We start from the raw sequence: 12,836 nt of genomic DNA, 5'->3' as shown, positions 1-12,836 counted from the left end.
GGAATGAACTGTCAGACTGGAAAGATATTGGCTGCACTGAAGAATATTAGTTGATAATCAATTATTACACTTGAGAATAATCGTTGCTGATTAATAAACACGCTGGAGATGATTAATTGTTATTAGATAAACACACAAGAGAATATTAGTAATATGAAAAGAAATCCAGTGTTGTGTTAAGTCACAGACTTTGTAACGGCGACCTTGTGTTTCTTTCCTTCGTTTAGGCTTTTATTTTTCATTGTAGTTTTGGAGTTCGTTTAGTATTTATTTATTACATTTGAAATAAACGAGGTTTACAAAAGAATTGGAAGAATATATATAATCTATTAGCTTCTAAAAGCGTCTCTCCGTGAGAGAGAGGATGACAGAGAATGTAATATCACCGCTCCTCATCTCAGGTTTTACCGTAATAGAATTTTCCGGCATTTTTCGGTCCTTCGATTTGTCGAGGGCAGTTTCTGGAGAAGCTCTATTTTTAAGCACATTATGTGAGACGAAAATACGTTTACTATTTCAGAAAAACAATTTAGTATCATGACCTTCAAGCTATTTCTGCCCATCACTTTTAGGTATTGTAGCTTACAAGAAGGACGTCAGAATATTCATTCACACACGGTCTAGCAATGGTTGAGAGAATTCGTCATTGTCTGTTACTATATCGTTATCAATAACATAGTTCAAGTAAATTTCGAAGAATTGGGAGTAGATTTTTTTATGAGAAACTTAGACAAAACTAATGAATAATATAATTTTCCTTCATATACTCATTAACCGTCTTCCGTTAATCACAAAAATTTCTGGAAGCTACACCAATTACATCAATAGACGATAAGGCGGAAGAATAAATGAAAAATAATTATCCTGTGATTTTCATCTGTTCACTACTTGGAGGAAAAATAGGTTCCCTAAATCCTTATGTAGTCTGCGTAAAAACCACGAATAAATAGAAAACCAGGTCTCAAAAATGGCACAATATATTCGTCGAAAATTAACAGTTTATGTAATAAAAATTTACCAAAAGGTTAAATCAAATATAAGGCTTTTTATCGATCTGTTACATCTGTCAACGAATTGCGTTTAGTAATGTTAGAGATTCATAGGTCTATGTATATCATGCACAAAGGCTGCAAAGCCATCTACGTTGATAGAAAAAAAAATAGTATAAAAAGTAGTAATTATTAGACCGATATAACGATATTGCAACCTGAAAATTTGGATATATAAAATTATAATTTTCATTGATCTTTACGCGTGAAACGATTTGGCGATTTATTTCCTTATTTCCTTTCCTCACTGGGCTATTTTTCCTTATTGGAGCCCTTGGGCTTATAGGATCTTGCTTTTCCAATTGGGGTTGTAGCTTGGCTTGTAATAATAATAATAATAATAATAATAATAATAATAATAATAATAATAATAATAATAATAATAATAATAATACGCTGAGACACAGGCCAGTTACACAACCGTTATTTTATCAATGGCCAGTATTCAAAGTTACCAATAATTATTATTGGTAAATTTTTCCGTGTATGTAAACCTAAATTATACATTTGCCATCAATGCATGTGAATTTTCACAGTAATTATGCTATGAAAACATCAGAATGCTTTATTTATATAATAAAAGTTTTAGTTTTTTTTTAGTGCACGATTCTATGTCAGCGTTTACCATCAAAGCTGGGATTTTTAAATTTCTCATAATAAATGCAATTAATAGTACTAATTAAGGTATTTTATTATATCTATATATTAATTTGTTTTTTTTTACGTATATATTTTTTATATTGATCGTTGATAGCTCGAAATTCAACAAATTTATGGATTATAACAGTTAGTTGGTTACGTTACCAGGTTGCCAGGTTTTCTAAATGAGAAAAGGCCAACTTCTGTTCAACAGAAGCTCTAAAAGGCCAAAACATTAGTAGAAAAATGCCAAATATATAGTATTTAAGGCCCGCCTTTTTCGTATTACTAAAGGCCAACCAATTTTTTAAAAAGGCCAAATTTTATTTTTTTTGGCCTGAAAAAGGCCAAACTGGCAACCTTATACGTTACCACCAAATCTGCTAGTTTTGTGTTGCTACTTGCTAGTTAAGTTGAGTGCACAGTGCTTTAACAATCTTGGAGTGGACAATAGGAAAATGTTGATTCGACAAGTTTTTTAAATTTATTCTAGTTAGTGTCATATAAAATATTAATTTAACATTTAAAGAGCAGAGTGCATACCGACCAGTAGGCCTATATCAAAGTAATTTATGTTAGCTGAGGATCATGATAAGTTAGGCTCCAGATCTCTCGTAGGTAGGCCTACGCTGGTACTGTAACCTAGCACCGTTAATAAGTTCCTTTAAAGCTGTTTTAATTCATAAATAAGATTTCCATGACCCTAGTCCTAAGTAGTAAGGTTTTAAAAGACTATAGTACATCCAAGAAGGTAATGTATAGAGAAAAAACTATTCATTTCCGACAGGAACGAAGAGAACGAACCTTTTTCTATAAAAAAAAGTAGTTTTTTCCCTAGGTTACATTACACTGTAATAAACTACAATCGAATCGTCCTAATTTGTTATTAAGTCTAGGTAACAATAACAACACAATATGAATATTTAGAGTAATTTTCTATACCTTGCTAGGGATGACTGAACATTGCAATGTATACTTTTACCTTCGCCCTCTTAGTTGCGAAAGTTTTGACAGGCATAACTCAAAGAATATTTGACCGAATTTCATGAAATTTGGTGAGATGATTGGCCTTGATCCAAGGACAATTCGATTAGATTGGGGTTGATTGGGTTAAAATTCAAGGCCAAGGTCCCCGAAAATGTCGAAAATGCCTCTTTTTGCCATATCGTGGTCAATTTATATCTGATTTGCATGAAAATATTGCCATATGAGCATAAGTCAATTGCTAATCTTGTGATATACAATTTTATATGGACAATCCGTATTAATTGATGTTTGTGTGTATAATTGCACTTCCTATATATTATTTTATCTATACAAACTGTTCTCCTATCTTCAACGTCATATTATTGCTATTTGACGGGATAATAACAAGCTCAAAAACTTGAAATAATTTGTTCCCTTAACCCAGTGCAAGACTGGCGTTGATACTTTGGGATGTGACGGAGTTGGAAGGAGGTTAGGTTTTACCCCCCTGTGTGTGTGTGTGTGTGTGTGGTGTGTGTGTTTGTTTGTTTGTGAACAGCTTCCTGACCACACTTTTATTCGAATAGTAACGAAACTTGCAGGGATTAACTTTTATGTTAAAAACTGGAAATAATTAAATTTAGGTCACAGTCAAGCAAAACGTCCAATTCAAGTAAACAGCCATAAGTTTGGACATCGTTGTCACAGAGATTTCAAACTTGCTTCATATTTGAGTGTATGAAAATCCACGCCAATTAATACGTGTTAAGGTCAAAGGTCAAGGTCGAGAAATAAGCTGCCATGGCGGAGGTCTGTGCTGTACTGGATACCCCTCTAGTTTTTTAAGCAATCATATCGATCGATTAAGTTTATCAATACGTCTATTTTAGTTTATTTATTTCCTTTTTCCCTTTCATCACTGGGCTATTTTTCCCTGTTTGGAGCCCTTGGGCTTATAGAATAATAATAATAATAATAATAATAATAATAATAATAATAATAATAATAATAATAATAATAATAATAATTGCCCAGTGAGGAAAAGAAATAAGGAAATAAACTACAAGAGAAAATTATATATATATATATATATATATATATATATATATATATATATATATATATATATATATATATATATATATGTGTGTGTGTGTGTGTGTGTGTGTGTAACTGTTATTATAGAATCCTGCCATTCTCCTTATACATTGCATGGCAACACATTAAAGATTATTAAGCAAAAGCTACTTGTAACTCAAGATCTTTGCGGTTTGGAGAGCGTAGGCGAACGATTGTTGCTGTGGTTGCTAACAGTTGCCAATTACTCATTAATTACGCGTTTATTCTACCATTCCAACGTCTTTATGAACGTATGTGTATTTTTTTTATAAACACGTGGCATATTTATTGCGCTTGGATTTTTCTAATGTATGATTCTATATGTTAACAGCTTGAGTTTTTCTTGTTACTATTTGGTTGGACGAAACATGATTCTTTTTTTTAATCACGTTTCAGTGTATTGTACAGCCTCGTATTCAGCTTGCTTGCATTATTATTATTATTATTATTATTATTATTACTAGCCAAGCTACAACCCTAGATGGAAAAGCAAGATGCTATAAGCCCAAGGGCTCCAACAAGGAAAAATCGGTAGTTATGTGTGAATGTTAAGCACTTGGACTCTTCTTTAGGTTTAAAGGAAGAAGATTGTTCATTGTGGTGAAACTCGTTCTTGAAATTACAGTATATTACGTATTGTTATTAATAGGGGGATATTATGATCAGTGGAAATCTCTCTCTCTCTCTCTCTCTCTCTCTCTCTCTCTCTCTCTCTCTCTCTCTCTCTCTCTCTCTCACTTGATGCCTTGTACTATTTTTTAATATAGATAATTCCCAATGTATCAATTGGAAATAAAGGATTCTCTCTCTCTCTCTCTCTCTCTCTCTCTCTCTCTCTCTCTCTCTCTCTCTCTCTCTCTCTCTCTCTCTCTCTCTCTCTCTCTCTCTAATCAGCAATTGATTTCCTTTATCTCTTGAATGTTTATTTATTCTTACTCTGTTTATCAACATCACCCTTAATTGTGTTGTTTCTTAAAAGCTTCATTTCATGAAAACCAAACATCGATGTCTTTGCTCACATAAACTCTCCATGGGGCACTGTAGGCGTTATTAAAAGGCCAATGTCCTGTGGCCATTAGCTGCTCCTAATTTTTAGAAGCTAGGAACAGGGAATGCCAGGCAATGGCTACTGGTGACTCAGCAGGTAGACTTAAAAGGTTGCCACAAACCGCCCATCCTTTATTCACAAGGATGGTGAGGTTGTAGACACTGCAAGAAAATATCGAGCTTGAGCGGGTCTCGAAGACGAGTCTGACAGAACGTCAGGCAGGGACGTTTCCAATAGGCCACCACAACTCATAATTTTTTGTCTTGGGGTTGTGGTGGCCGATGTGGAAATGTCCCTGACTGATGAATGCCAGACTGGGGTTAGAGTCCCGGTCAAACTCGTTAGTTTCTTTGATCGCTGCAACCTCACCATCCTTGTGAGCTAAGGATGGGGTGTTTGGGGGAGCCCATAGGTATATCTGCTGAGTCATCAGCAGGCATTGCCTGGCCCTCCTTGGACCTAGCTTGGGTGGAGAGGGGGTTCTAGCGCTGATCATATGTATATATGGTCAGTCTCTAGGGCATTGTCCTGCTTGATAAGGCAGTGTCAATGTCCCTTGCCTCTGCCATTCGTGAGTAGCATTTAAACCTAAAAAAAAAAAAAAAAAAAAAAAAAAAAAAAAAAAAAAAAAAAATGGTTTAAAAATTGAAACAAACGATAAATATATTGGGTTTTTTTATTTATGTATCTACACTTCTGCATCTTGATGACTAGACCTTTGTTACAGTTTCATGTTCTGTAATTATAACCATCGTGTTTTTTGTTGATGGAATATCACTAAACTGGTAAAAATCTTATGATGAAATTCAAGTACAAACTGTGATTGATATTTGTCATGATTTTCATGCAAAAAACGAAAGTCTAAATTCTAAAGCAACACTTAGAAAATTTGCCGTAAAAAAAAAAAAAAAAAAAAAAAAAAAAAAAAAAAAAAAAAAAAAAAAAAAAAAAAACTGTAAAAATGCTGGAATAAATGTTGCCAGCTATATACCGTTTTAAAATCGGATATATAGACGTAAAGGAGTGATATTACGGTCACCAACCAGTAAAAAATAATAACAGAGTAGGGTAAAATTAGGGTTGCATGTATTTTACTGAAATACAGCTGGATAGAGTATATTTTTACGGAGAATTTCCGATTAAAATTACGGTTTTTTTTTCTTTTTTTTTTATACAGTGAATCTTGTTACAGCTGGTTAACGGTGTTGGATAAAACACATTGTAACATCTGTACTTGTCAAAACCCAGATTAAAAACAACATTTCCTTTAAACTTAAAAGGCAATATTTGTTATCAAAATCAAATTAATTTGATAATGATTTTCAGCTAGTTGCTGCTGCGGTAGCGATCAGTTTCATCCGGTTGGAAATTTTTTATTTATTTTTGTTGGAGTTTATATATCTATTTTTGTTGGAATTTAAATCTCTTTGTTTGGAAATCGTTTATTTATATTGGTTGAAAATTGTTTATTTATTTTGGTTGAAAATTATTGATAATTTTGGTTGAAAATTATTGATATTTTTGTTGAAAATTATTGATAATTTTTGTTGAAAATTATTTATTTATTTTGGTTGAAAATTATTGATAATTTTTATTGAAAATTATTGATAATTTCGGTTGAAAAGTATTTATTTGTTTTGGTTGTAAACTGTTTATTTAATTTGGTTGGAAATTGTTTATCTAATTTGGTTGAAAATGATTTATTAATTTTTGTTGAAAATGAATTTATTTTGGGAAATTGTGTGTTTATTTTGATTGAAAATTATTTAGTTAGTTTTTTAAAGTGATTTATTTACTTTGGTTGGAAATTGTTCATTAATTTTGGTTGAAAATTATTCATTAATTTTGGTTATGAATTATTTATTTATTTTGGTTGGAATTTATTAATTCATATTGGTTGGAAATTTTTTTATTTTTTTTTTTTGCTGGAAATTATCTATTGATTTTTTTTGGAAACTGTTTATTGTATTTGGTTGAAAATTATTTATTCATTTTAGTTGGAAATAATTGATTTATTCTGGTTGAATTTTTTTCTTTTATATATCTTGGTTGGGCTGTTTTAAATATAGGTTTTGGTTGGATTTATTAATCAAAATTTTGGTTGGAAATTATTTACCCATTATGGTTGTAATTACATAACTATTTGAGCTGGGATCTATTTATCAATTTTGGTTGAAATATCTTTATTTTCGGTAAGAAATTGATAATTTTGGGTTTTTTTTTCTGTTAATTTTAACAGGAAATATGTTTATTTTGGTTGTCACTTATCTATTAGTTATGACCTTAATTTCTTTATTTTGGTTGGAATTTCTATATCTTGGTTGGTATTCATCCATTCATGTTGGCTGGAATTTACCAATTTGACCTAAAATTTATTAAATATGAATTAATTCTGAAGTGTTTTGGAAGAAATTTTTTTACTTAATTTCCGAAAAACTGCAACATTTAATAAGAGTTTGTTCGTTCGTTCAGATTGCTCGGCATCTACAGCCGAGACGGGGAGTGGGGGCTCTTGAAGGTAATAGTGGATGGTGTTAAATAAATAAGTTTTGGATGGTGTGAAGTAAATAAGTTTTGGATGGTGTTAAATAAATAAGTTTTGGATAGTGTTGAACAAATAAGTTTTGGACGTTGAATAAATAAGTTTTGGATGGTGTTAAATTTATAAGTTTTGGATGGTGTTAAATAAATAAGTAAATAAATAAGTTTTGGGGCGTGTTAAATAAATAAGTTTGGATGGTGTTAAATAAATAAGTTTAGGATGGTGTCAAATTTTGGTTGGTCTTAAATCAAAGAGTTTTGGATGGCGTTAAATAAATAAGTTTGGATGGTGATAAAAAATAAGTTTGGATGGCGTTAAATAAATAAGTTTTGGATGGTGTTAAATCATTAAGTTTAGGATAGTGTTAAATAGATACGTTTCGGATGGTGTTAAATAAATAATTTCCATGAAGCCAGAACAAGACGTAAGATCTAAAATAATCACTAGAGCACAACAAAACTGCATCGAATTGAAGAAAATCTGATCGAAAACGAGAAGAAACTGGGATCTTTCCAAGATGGCGTCCGTCGCGTTAGTAGTTCCAGAAGAAGTTCTTCTTCTTCATCTTCTTCTTCTTCTATTTTTAGTAGGACTTCAGAAGAAGTTGTTAAATGCGACTCTCCGACACTGGTAGATGTACGCCTCCTGTAGGACGTCTTCGTCCACCCTGACGCAGCGGGTGTTTTGAGGACACTGACATCTAGGAGGAGGGAGGAAAACATTAGATGCTGTCATTTAGCCGAATGTCAAATCAATGTCAGTTTTATGCAATGTCATTTAAAATGGATAATGTGACGTTATTATATAGTTTATGTTTGGAAGATCTATTTTAATGTTGTTACTGTCCTTAAGATGTGTTATTTTTATTGTTCATTATTTCTCCTGTAGTTTATATACTTCCTTATTTCCTTTCCTTACTAGTCTTTTATTTCCTTGTTGGAGCCCTTGGGGTTATAGCATCTTGCTCTTCCAACTGGGGTAGTAGCTTAGCTAGTAATAATAATAATAATAATAATAATAATAATAATAATAATAAAGTTTGGATTAGTCAAATTAATCAAGAAATGCAATTTAAGCACAAGGGCTCCAACAGAGAAAAATAGCCCAGTGAGGAAAGAAAACAAGGGAATAAAAAAAAGATGCAAGAGAAGTAATGAACAATTGAAATTAAATCTTTTAAGAACAGTTATAACATTAAAATAGATCTTGCATATATAAACTATAAAAACTTAAAAGACGAAACAAAAACAATAGGAAGAGAAATAAGATAGAATAGCGTGCCCAAACAAAAGAGCTTAGATTTAGAATTTTTTTCAAAGATTTACTCTCTCTGTCTGTCTGTCTCTCGCTCTCTCTCTCTCTCTCTCTCTCTCTCTCTCTCTCTCTCTCTCTCTCTCTCTCTCTCTCTCTCTATATATATATATATATATATATATATATAATATATATAGTGTGTGTATGAGAGAGAGAGAGGAGAGAGAGAGAGAGAGAGAGAGAGAGAGAGAGAGAGAGAGAGAGAGAGAGAGAGAGAGAGAAATGATCTAGTTCCAGGAAATCTTTAATTGACAAGACGATGATCAAGTTCCGACATTGAAAAAAAAAAATCTTACTCTACCACTTGTTACGTCTTCAGTGATCTTTATTTTCTTTTTGGAAATTACGTTGTTATTTGAAAACGGATCCACAGCTGATCTTAATTGACTTTGAAAAACCAACCCACTTCAGCCGAAGGGCTGACCAACGCCTATATCGCGTTTCGACTCCCCGGTATTTCAATTAAAAGGGCGGAGGCATTTGGATGACACTTCACGTCTCGTACGCGTGACCTTACTCCCAGTTGGAGTTAGGCCCGTCTTGAACGCAACACATCGCACTTTTAGTCCGTATTTTTAGGGGGGGAGGGGGAAGGGGGGTTGAAATCTCTTAACAGATTGATATTAAATAAAAAAAAAATATCTAGTCTTATTTGGGGAATATAAAAAATAAGATTGATGAAAAGCAAAGAATGTTTAGTGTTATTTCATGTGACGCAAGATGAATTACCCCAGATTCTGTTTTTTTTTTTTATTTTGTTTTGTGCTTAATTAAAAAGAACATTGCTAAATTCAAGTTTTACTATATATATATATATATATATATATATATATATATATATATATATATATATATATATATATATGTGTGTGTGTGTGTGTGTGTGTGTGTGTGTGTGTGTGTGTGGGTGTGGGCGGTTTCTGGGTGTACATCTCGGGGGACCCCCTTCACCAAGGTATGACTACTTCCTCTCCCCCTACCCAAGGGACGGGAAAAGGTCGAGTAGTCACACACACACACTCATATATATATATATATATATATATATATATATACATATATATATATATTATATTATATATATATATATATATATATATATATATATATATATATATATATATATATATATATATATATATATATGTATAGTCAGACACGTTGCTCTTCATCATTTTATTATTTAGGAGAGATTGAGGTCTGCCATACAAAATGATATTTCATTCTTCACGAAATTTGAATAAACCTGGAGAGAGATATTACAGCGCTCTCATAACGGTATTCCTTTGTCTATGTTATTCTATTACCATTAGCAATAAAAGAATTGGTCGTAATTGCAATATAGCTACTGCACTGTAATTGTTCAGTGGCTACTTCCCTCTTGATAAGGGTATGAGAGACCCTAGCTCTGGTAAGCAGCTCTTTTAGGAGAAAGACACTCCAAAATCAAACCATTGTTCACTAGTCTTGGGTATTGCCATAGGCTCTGTACCATGGTCTTCCACTGTCTTGGGGTAGAGTTCTCTTGCTTGAGGGTACACTCGGGCACAATATTCTATCTAATTTCTCTTCCTCCTGGTTTTTTAAAGTTTTTATAGTTTATATATGAAATATTTATTTTAATGTTGTTACTTTTCTTAAAATATTTCATTTTTCTTTATTTCCTTTCCTCACTGAGATATTTTCCCTGTTGAGGCCCCTGGGCTTATAGGATTCTGCTTCTCCAACAAGGGTTGTACCTTAGCAAGTGAAAATAACAATATAATTATGTTGCTCGCGTGGGAGGTACAGTACAGTTGTGATGTCCCTTCACCTTTTGTGCAGTAGGCTAAAGGCTTAAATACACTTTCAAACAAATCTTCAAAACTTTGCATCAAAATTTTGATGCAAAATTGAGTGTGTGTAGGACGTTTTGATGTCAAAACGTCCCACACACGCTCAAATTTTGCATCAAAATTTTGATGCAAAATTTTGACGTTTTTTTTTTTTTTTTTTTTTAACGTGTATGGGCCCCTTAAGAGTGGTTCCTAGAAGCTAAATTATATCTAAACTCTAGAGGTAATTACGTTTCTGACTAGTAATTAATCACTTTTACTAATGACGGTTCAAAGAACTTTCAGAAATCCATTAACTTTATTTAATGGTCTATTTAAGATGAAAGCCATTCGATTTTATTTTCCTAATCAAGCGAGCATCCAATAATAGTGTTTCTTTTAGCGATGCATATTTGCACCGACTCGCGGCGGTGCCCTTTTAGCTCGGAAAAGTTTCTGGATCGCTGATTGGCTGGACAAGATAATTCTAACCAATCAGCGATCCGGAAACTTTTCCGAGCTAAAAGGGCACCGCCGCGAGTCGGTGCAAATATGCATCGCTAAAAGAAATGGACTTTAGGTTATATCCAGGAGATGGATTCATTACCTTGGGGAATGAAAATACGCCAAAATCATAAACTTCATCTAACCCGTTTAGAAATTATTCTAATATGTATTTTAAGATGGAAAAACTCCTGCGGGTGACGCAATCGATCGAATGTTTGTTGTATTTAAGACGGAAAAACTCCTGCGGGTGACGCAAGCGATCGAACGTTTGTTGTATTTAAGACGGAAAAACTCCCGCGGGTGACGCAAGCGATCGAACGTTTGTTGTATTTAAGACGGAAAAACTCCCGCGGGTGACGCAAGCGATCGAACGTTTGTTGTATTTAAGACGGAAAAACTCCCGCGGGTGACGCAAGCGATCGAACGTTTGTTGTATTTAAGACGGAAAAACTCCCGCGGGTGACGCAAGCGATCGAACGTTTGTTGTATTTAAGACGGAAAAACTCCCGCGGGTGACGCAAGCGATCGAACGTTTGTTGTATTTAAGACGGAAAAACTCCCGCGGGTGACGCAAGCGATCGAACGTTTGTTGTATTTAAGACGGAAAAACTCCCGCGGGTGACGCAAGCGATCGAACGTTTGTTGTATTTAAGACGGAAAAACTCCCGCGGGTGACGCAAGCGATCGAACGTTTGTTGTATTTAAGACGGAAAAACTCCCGCGGGTGACGCAAGCGATCGAACGTTTGTTGTATTTAAGACGGAAAAACTCCCGCGGGTGACGCAAGCGATCGAACGTTTGTTGTATTTAAGACGGAAAAACTCATGCGAGTGACGCAAGCGATCGAATGTTTATCTACGGCAAAGCGAAACTTAATCCAAACAGCTGAATACAGCTTATACAGGATAGTATTTCTCAAGAGTATTGTTCAATTGGAAGTTAGTTGAAAAGCAAACAGGAGCTTAAGTTGAACAGGAAATAGACATAACGTGTAGGTTGTTATTACGACTCCAATCAATTGATTTACGTCTTTTGAAAACACACACATACAATGCTACCCTATTTTGTTATGACAACAGTGATTGAAGCATGTGAATCTATTTATTTATTTATTATTTTTTTTTTTAGTTCATTGAATAGCCTACAGCCTTGGTATATTATATCCCACTTGCAATGTTAAATTATCCTAGTGGAATATTTCTGATACTATGGCATATAGATTCATGCATGGATATTTTAAGTGTGCATTCATGGCCCAGTAACTTCCTCTCAGCGTAAAAGCATTTGTAGCGAGAAAGCAGAAAATGATGAAATAGGGATGGCAGGCATAGTAATGATTACAGAGGTGACTGAGATGGTTTGGACACGTGTTGAGAATGGATGGATGGTGGGGAGGGAGTGAGGATGGCTTGGGAGGAACCTGTTAGGGGAAGAAGATGGAGAGGGAGGCAGAGTATTATATGGTGAGTTAAGGTGAAGGATGATATGGAGAGAAGAGGTTTGGTGGAAGAGGATGCCTTTGATAGAAGGCATTGGAGAGGGCGCATCAGGTAACCGACCCCTCAATGTAGGGATAACGGTAAATTCATGTATATATATATATATATATATATATATAGATAGATAGATAGATAGATAGATAGATAGATAGATAGATAGATAGAGCTCATCAGTAGCACGTTAGCATTGTAGAAGTTTTATTCCAGCTGTGAACGATTTGTAGAATGATCTTAATCAGGTAGAATTGGTGGAACTTAAGAAGTTCACTCTTACGTGAACAGGCTGACATAAGTCTCTTTTTAGTTTATATTCGGAAGATCTATTTTAAAGTTATTGTT

Source organism: Palaemon carinicauda, chromosome 45 (assembly GCF_036898095.1).
Source record: "Palaemon carinicauda isolate YSFRI2023 chromosome 45, ASM3689809v2, whole genome shotgun sequence".
In the NCBI taxonomy this organism is placed as follows: Eukaryota; Metazoa; Arthropoda; class Malacostraca; order Decapoda; family Palaemonidae; genus Palaemon; species Palaemon carinicauda.
The sequence above is the reverse complement of the archived record's forward strand: the minus strand, read 5'-3'. Positions refer to the sequence as shown.